Raw genomic sequence first — 8,562 nt, 5'->3', positions numbered from 1 at the left:
AGTTACAAGGAAATTACATAAGTCACCCAAGGAAACAGTAAGTAGAGATCCAGGATGTGAACCCCTATCTGTCTGCCTCCAGGGTCCCTGCTTTTCCCACTCCATCACATTACTTTTATGCAAGCCATTATTCTACTTCATCCATTCTAAGTAATTACCATTTATAGCATCTAGTATTCAAGAATTCAAGAATTTGGATCAATAAGTTTCTATTTATTCCTTTAATGTAAGCTTAAATATTTTCAGCCTTACAGATACAGGAAAAAAGGTGATGATCTGAACTGTTCATGATGAGTCCCTATCTACAAACAAAATCACACTGCTTTTCCTAAGCCAATTCTGGCAAGGCGAAATGTTTCTTAAAAGGCATAAGTCATTGCAAGGGTCCTGTAGCCCATCAGCTGTGACTGTTCTTGGGTGCAGACTGCTGCCTGCCGCCCCCCAGTGAAGCCTGCAAAGGGCTTTATTATTGCCGGCTGAGAGCCACGGCAGCTGAAGGGTACATTGTCACTACAGTTTTCTCCTCCACGTGTCAACATATTCTGAAAGCTAGTGACAACTGATTTTAGCTCTCTGCTGCCTTCTGTTCTTCTGACTTTGACAGATTTTAATGAGACAAATGCTGGCTGTGGGTTTCCTTTCTCTATCTTCCCCTACCTCACCCCTCAGGAACTCACTTTCTGCTGCTGTCTTTGGCAAAATGGCAAACTCGCCATGACAAACTACTGATAAGGAGGAATAGACATGTCCAGAGGGTAAACTTAGCAGAGCTTTTCCACCCTGTCTGACATTGACCCCTGCCTTTACCTTTTCAGTACCGGCAACCAGGCCTGCTTCTGACACTCCACATCCAGTGACTTGTGAGGGAGAAACAGCTGACGCTTTCAGTACTCTTTTATGTAGTAGAAATGCTAGGAGATGTGTTGGGTATTGGGTGTGGCTCAGGTTCTTCAGCAGGTTGATAGATTCATGGCTTCTTAAGGAAACCTGAGTGAGTCAACCCAAATACCTAGGAGGATGCTCAGAATAATGACCATTAATTGAGGATCAGTTATATGTCAGGTACCTTGTGTATATTTTCTTAGTTATCCTCAAGGTTGAACTATTAACACACTCCTATGACACTGAAACACCAGCTTTGAGGTTGGACAGACTTGTGTCCAAAATCATATTTCTATCACTTGGGGAGTTTCCTTCAGTTTGAAAAGTTCCTTTCCATGTGGCTGACCTTCATCTAGGTGAAGAGAATTATCGTGACCACCTCCGTTTCCTCATGTGCTACCAGGTTTTCTAATATCATAATTTAGAAGCTCAAAGTTTGAGGGCAGCTAGAAGAAAGAGGAGGCTATAGACATCCTGAGTAGGTGGGGAAAGACTTTTGGGGCACACGGGGTTTATGCCTTGCTTGCCTGGAAGCAATCACTCACAGATTGCCCCGGGGTACAGAGAAACTAGAATGTTGTCAGGACAATGGTTCTGAGGTAGTGCACCCCATTCCCTATAGCTTGGTCAGAGCGCACGAGAGACTGAGAAGTCCCCACGTGCCCTAGTGAGAGGACAAAGGGAATGAAGTGGCCTGGGGTACCTACAGGAGACCCAGACTATGATGTCATCACAGCTGAGAGCCAAGGTAGGATTTTCAAACATCAGCAGATGCTGGTCCAGGTCCAGAGGCCATGTGGGACCCATTTCCTCACCAGCAGAGACTGGACAAGGACACAGAGACCAGAAAGGCCTCCTCCTGTGGCCATTTTGTTATTTCTGAAAGCTTCCCTCTGTGCACAGATGTCTTCTGGAAGAAAGAAGAAAGGAGAGGGAAGGGGAAAGAAATCCTGAAAATCTGTGCTTTATGCCAAAGTGAATGGATTAAGACTGAGATAATAACATGTAAATTGACTAGAAAAAATCAGCATCACAAAATGGAGTAGAATAGATTGTGTACTCTAGGACTCGCGACCAAAGTTGAATTCAAATATACAAAAAAGAAGGAAGTTACATTTTGGTACACCTGAGTTGCAGAGTGCTCTAGTATTACCTGATACAAACGCTGTTCATGTTTTATCTATTGCTTAAAATTACTGAACAAAACTGGAAAAAGGAGAGAGCTTGACACATGCATGGCTGAAGAATTCCTTCTAAGATGACGTCAATCTATAAATCAATATCCACTAATTACATTGGTTCAACAAATCACAAGGCAATGTACTTGCAGCCTTCCATTATCCCTCATAATTTCCATGAGGATATCAATAAAGATCTGGCCCTTGCCTGGCTGAAATCAAGATACACAGTATTTATAGAAAGTATAACAAAAGAAGTAAGTGTTGGCCTTGGAGTCAGAAAATCTCTTTAATTCCGTAACTTACTAGCCGAGGAAGATTCTATAAATTACTTAACTTCTCTAAGATTCCATTTTTTTAAGTTTTATTATCTGTAAAATGAGTGTCAAATTCAGTAATAGTACCTGACTCAAAGACTAGTTATGAAGTTATGAGGATCAATTGAAGTCACATATATAGTAAATATTAATCACCACATAGATGTTGGTTATTATCTCTTGTTATATGGGTGAGTTTTATTTAAATCTCATTATTGTAAAAAGAAATGGTTGATTTAGAAACGTCTTTGTAATAAATCATGTTGGCTCCCTGTGATCTCTAACTTTCCAAGTGCTTATAAGTCATCCTTTTTTTTTTTTTTTTTTTTTGCGGTACACAGGCCTCTCACTGTTGTGGCCTCTCCCGTTGTGGAACACAGGCTCCGGACGTGCAGGCTCAGCGACCATGGCTCACAGGCCCAGCCGCTCCGCGGCATGTGGGATCTTCCCAGACCGGGGCACGAACCCGTGTCCCCTGCATCGGCAGGTGGACTCTCAACCACTGCGCCACCAGGGAAGCCCAGCCATCCGCTTTTAAAATTCCAAAAATTCAAACATTTTGCCAAGGATAGTTTCAGAAATCCTTTGTCCTCTCATACTTAGGAGACTGAGTATGTCTACTTTGGAAACAAGAACTCTTGGCATCTCTCTGGCTCTCCTTGATTCCATGGAGATTATTGGCATAGTTCAATGATCACATTTGAGGTTCTTTTAAGTTTCCTGAGACATTAATAATCAGAGCCTTAAAGACTTGGGCATAATTATCCCCATCCTCTTTGCTCCTCAACTAACCTGTTTTTCTTTCCCTACATCAAGCAAAACACATGAACCTCTCAGCCATGTTGGTTTGCTCCTCTCCAGTTTGAAGATAATCTTCCTTAATAGAGAGGAGACAAATGAGAAGTTAGGAGCTCTGCTTTCTCTTCATTCTCTTGTAACATGGCATAATGTGTTGCCAACAGGAGCTCTTTCCTTTGCATTTCTCTTCCTTGCCCCAAGGTAACCTCAGCTCACCCTGGGCGCTAGTCTTCCTCACACTGACAGTCTTCTTGGGAATTATATGCTCTTTGGTCATGAGCCCTTCCTGCCACCTTCAGCACATGTTCATGTCAAATAGAATTGTCTTCAGAGAGAGAGCCTGTGCAGGAAAGTTCTTGGCATTTGAGACAACTCCAGTTACCCAACCAGAGCCTGGAATCATGAGGGATACTGACTGTCTGGAAGGCCGGGCATAAAGCCCCACTGGTGCCCATTGGCAAGGCCAGTACAGCCCAGCATGCTTCCAGCATCACCAAGTCACCTTGCCCCAGGGGACACATAAAAAAACTCAGGAGACAAGGAACAAATTCATGTCAGTACATAAGTATCAAGGTGGGGAAACAATTTAAAGTATATAACAAAAATCTTAACAATTGATATATTTGAGACACAATCTTCTGTTCTTCTTTCTATTTGTCTGAATGTTCTAAGATTTCTTTAAGAGGCAAGAAGTACTTTAAAGATTGTTTTATACAAACAGTTTAATAGTTCAGTGCTCCCTAGGATGGTGATAAGACAGGAGTTTGTTTTTTGTCTTTTTTAAACTGCCCTGTTTTTAAAAGTTACTTTGAAGAAACACCTCCTGGGGAGAAGACAATGTTGGATTGAATCTAAAATCGAGATCCAATTTAGTGACTCATAACTGGTTTTGGGAAAAGAAATGTTATTTTCATTTGAGCATGTATTGAGTTATTACATGCTCAGCCCTCAGATAGCTGGGGGACAGAGAGGCTGAGTATAATACCTGATTCCTGATTTCAAGGAGCATTTGGCACAGCTGAAAAAAGATTAACTGTAATATACATAAGTGTCCTATTTCATATTATGAATCATAAATATAAAAAGAAGTTCAGAGAATAGGAAGATGAGCGTGAATGGGAGCAAAATGTCTCCAAGTGTCCTCTACAGACTCACAAAGGATCCTCCTCTAAGACAGTCATATTGTTAGCATATTTAAGGTTCTGAGAAATCTGCAGTAAAGGGAGCTGTTTAACTTTGAATAACTATTAATCACTATCATTTTCCAAATGTATTTGACAATAGAAGCTCTTTTCTCAGTGAATAGCTTTAGCATCTTGCAGAGTTGCCTCACCTCAGAGCTAATGTTATCAGAAACAGATTTATGCAGGATACGTACTCATTCTGGGCATTGAAGAATGGATAACTTTTTTGATGAGCAGTGGATGAGGAAGGAAAGAATCCTCTGGGAGTGAAAGCACAGACTCAAGACATCATAACTAGGATCCAGATTGATCCTGAGAGCTGGAGTCGGGCCTGGAGGGAGGGGGGAGTCACGTGGTCCTGGTGTAAGGGTCAGGATGCAGACAGTGGTCTTCAAAGTGTGAGCCACATAGCACAGGGAGATCAGCTCAGGACTCTGTGACCACCTAGAAGGGTGGGATAGGGAGGGTGGGAGGGAGACACAAGCGGGAGGAGATATGAGGATATATGTATATGTATAGCTGATTCACTTTGTTATGCAGCAGAAACTAACACACCATTGTAAAGCAATTATACTCCAATAAAGATGTTAAAAAAATAACAAAGTGCACCTCGGACAACCAACACCTGAATTTTCTGGGGTGCTTGTTGTAAAGTCTTCAGCTCCAACCTCAGTTCTACCAAAGGTGGGTCCTGGACATTAGCATTTTAAAATAGTGGCCCAGGTGATTCTCAAGTACTCTAAAGTTTATAGAGACTGGAAGCCAGGCTAGGGAAGGGAAAAAAAAGATTTGACAGGAAAATAAAGTTTAATTGAAAAAGCTGACACCGGCACACTCATGCTTTCATTCATCTGACGTGTATTGAGTGAGCACTTGCTGTATGCCGAGACCTATCCATGCTGGCTATACCTTGTGCTTGTGATTGAAAACACCAGTCATGGGGATTACATCCAGTGGTCAATTATGACACACTTACTGTTTATCTGCCTCTGACCACTTGACCAGTTTTGAAAATTTGTCTTCTGCCTTATTCCCGAGACCCATCTCCACCTACTGCCCTATTCAGGCAAGTAAATTTCTGCCCCAGTCCATCTCTTTGTGCCTCTTTTCTGTTTACCCACTCATTCCTGGACACCTGCATCATCTCTTCACTGCCACTGCATTCTTACCACTCTAACTGGAGCATTCTAACTGAGGTCCTGCTAGCTGACCAGCTGACCTCTGTGGTACAGACTACCTCCTCGACATCTCCTTGCCTGGAGTCATGTGTGTGTCCACTTGCAGATTCCCAGTCACTATGCCTGGACCACCTCACTACTCCTTCAAGCTGAACCCTTCCTTTGCTGACTACCTACCTGAGCTACAATCAGCTTTTGCTGTTGATCCAGGTGGTTTTGTAGAGTTGGCTTTGGGGTCAGGCAGTCCTCAGTACAAATCTTAATTCCTGCATTGTCAGCCACGTAACCTTAGGAAATAGAATTATTTCTCTGAACCTTAGTTTTCTCATCTAAAATGGTAATAATGCCATTCCAGATCACAAAGAATTAAATGTGATGGTGTATTTTAAGCTCCTAGTGCAAATCCTGGCACATAACATGTGTTCAATCAATGAGAGGCATTTTTGGGACTTCCCTGGTGGCGCAGTGGTTAAGAATCCACCTGCCAATGCAGGGGACACGGGTTCAAGCCCTGGTCCGGGAAGATCCCACATGCCGCGGAGCAGCTAAGCCCGTGCGCCACAGCTACTGAGCCTACGCTCTACAGCCTGCGAGCCACAACTACTGAGCCCGCGTGCCACAACTACTAAAGCCCACGCACCTAGAGCCTGAGCTCCGCAACAAGAGAAGCCACCACAGTGAGAAGCCCGCGCACCGCAATGGAAGAGTAGCCCCCACTTGCTGCAGCTAGAGAAAGCCCATGCACAACAATGAAAACCCAACACAGCCAAAAATAAATAAATAAGTAAATAAATAAATACATTTATAAAAAAACAAAACTAAACAATGAGAGGCATTTTTATTCATCGTGGGTATCTTTGCCTTCCAGACTGTAATTTTCTTTTAGCACCTATATCCATACCTGTTTCCACAACTTCCATTTTGATCTTTGAGCAGGGATGGGGACCGAGTTCTGAGTCCTGACCCCACGTACAATCTGCGAAAGTGGCACCTGTACAACTTTTAAAAGGTGATATGCAACTAGATCACTGTCAAGGCTAAGATGAAAAGACATGAGAGGAAGCAGTATGCAAGCAAAATTTTGAGACAATGTCCCTCATGTACCAGCAGGGCAGGTCTTATTCTCCCCCATCTACACCCCATCCATTCACCCAGGCTTGCTTCCAATGGTTTCAGGACGAGTTCGACCCCTGCCACCACTCTGCTGTGAAACAGAGCTTGGCTGACCAAAAATATGACATTATCCTGATAGGCCCATGGATTCTAAATAAGGTCTGTTTTTTGAAGGCAAAGTTTCCTGTCATTCATTTAATTGCCCTATAATTTGCCAGTCAAAACAAGGCTGACATTTCCAAGAATGGATAGTAACAAAGATAATTCTCTGCCTACATTTTCTCCTTTCGCTTAGTCTAAGTATCTCTTCTCCATTACTTACTCGATGAAGTCCATATTTCTTAGCCTGGGGCACAACGTCATACATGATCAGATGCATCTTGCTCACCTCATTAGCCTCATCTCATGCCACCCCTCCATCCTTAAGCTCTTTGCTGCCATCATTGTGCAATTCTTGGAGTTCTAGAACTCTCTTGTTTCCCTCTATTTGTATATGCTGTTCCCTTTGACTCCATCCTTTCCCTCAATTCTTTGCCTGGAAAACTTCCATTCAAACTTGTCATTTCCTGTAGGAATCATCCCCTCCCCTTCCCCCAGCCTTGACTAGGTGCACCTTTGTGCTCAAAACATTTGTGGATTTGGTGGCAAAGCACTTATCAGGCTGTATCATAATGAAACATCGGCTGATGGTCAGTCTCCCCATGACCTTTGCTACTCAAAGAGTTAGAAATGCAGAATGTCTAGGTCCATCTCAGAACCACTGAATCAGAATTTTCATTTTAACAAGATAGCCAGGTGATTCCTAGGCTCATTGTGAGAAGGCTTCCCTAATTTAAGGTAGACTTGTGAAGAGCCTCAGGAGGAGAAATTGTCTTTCATCTCTGAATCCCCAGTACCTACCATGCTATCTGCACATCATAGAGGCTGTTTGGCACCATGCCTGTACCTGAACCCCACCTGGCCTCCTGATTTGGTTTTGCATCCCTATTGAGAGAGGATTTGAGCAAAAATCTTTTTACAGGAGGGGCCTTTGTAGAACTCCTGCCACAAAGGATGATTTATGGGTCCCATGTGACTATGTAGAGCCCCAAATCAGAGAGAAGAACGTTCTCCACATCTCTCCCATGGGATCCAGCACTGTTGGAGAGAGGAGCCCCTGGGAGCCTTGGAGGTCACATTCCAGGTCCAGGCCTTAGAGTTCTCATCTTGGGTGCCACGGTGAAGTTTCCTCAGGTGAAGCTTTCTGAGGAGCGGCCGAGTTTAACAGGGGGAATCTGTTGTGAGCACCTGGAGCGGGGTGAAGGCACTCCTTAGGAACTCCAAATAACCCTTTAGGGTTATAACTGCAGGAGTTGAAGGCCCTGAACAAGCAAATGGGAGCAACATAGCGTGGTCAGCAGGAAAGTGGCCCCCCAGATACGTTCACATCCTAATCTCCAGAATCTGTGAATATTATCTTATATGGCAACAGGGACTGGTGAGTGTTATTTAAGTTAAAGATCTCGAGATGGGGAGATTATCCTGCATTATCCAGGTGGGCTTGACGGGATCACGATGGTCCTTATAAGAGGGATGCAAGAGGAATCAAAGTTGGAGCAAGAGAAACAAACAACCACAGAAGCAGAGGTTGGAATGATGTAAGAAAGGCCACAAGCCAAGGGATGAGGACAGCCTTTAGAAACTGGGGAACACAAGGAAACAGGTTCTTCCATAGAGCTTCCTGTAGAAACCAGCTGGGCTGGCACCTTGATTTTAGCTCAGTGAGACCTGTTTCAGACTTCTATCCTATGGAACTGTAAGGATAATGTATATTGTTTTAAGCCTCCAGATTTGTGGTAATTTATTACAGTAGCACTGGAAAACTGGTACAAGTAGGAAGGCTGAGTTATTCATATTAATGTCAATTTCTCTG

Source organism: Mesoplodon bidens (assembly GCF_964165515.1).
Source record: "Mesoplodon bidens genome assembly, chromosome: 6".
Taxonomy (NCBI): domain Eukaryota; kingdom Metazoa; phylum Chordata; class Mammalia; order Artiodactyla; family Ziphiidae; genus Mesoplodon; species Mesoplodon bidens.
This window is presented reverse-complemented; position numbering follows the sequence as displayed.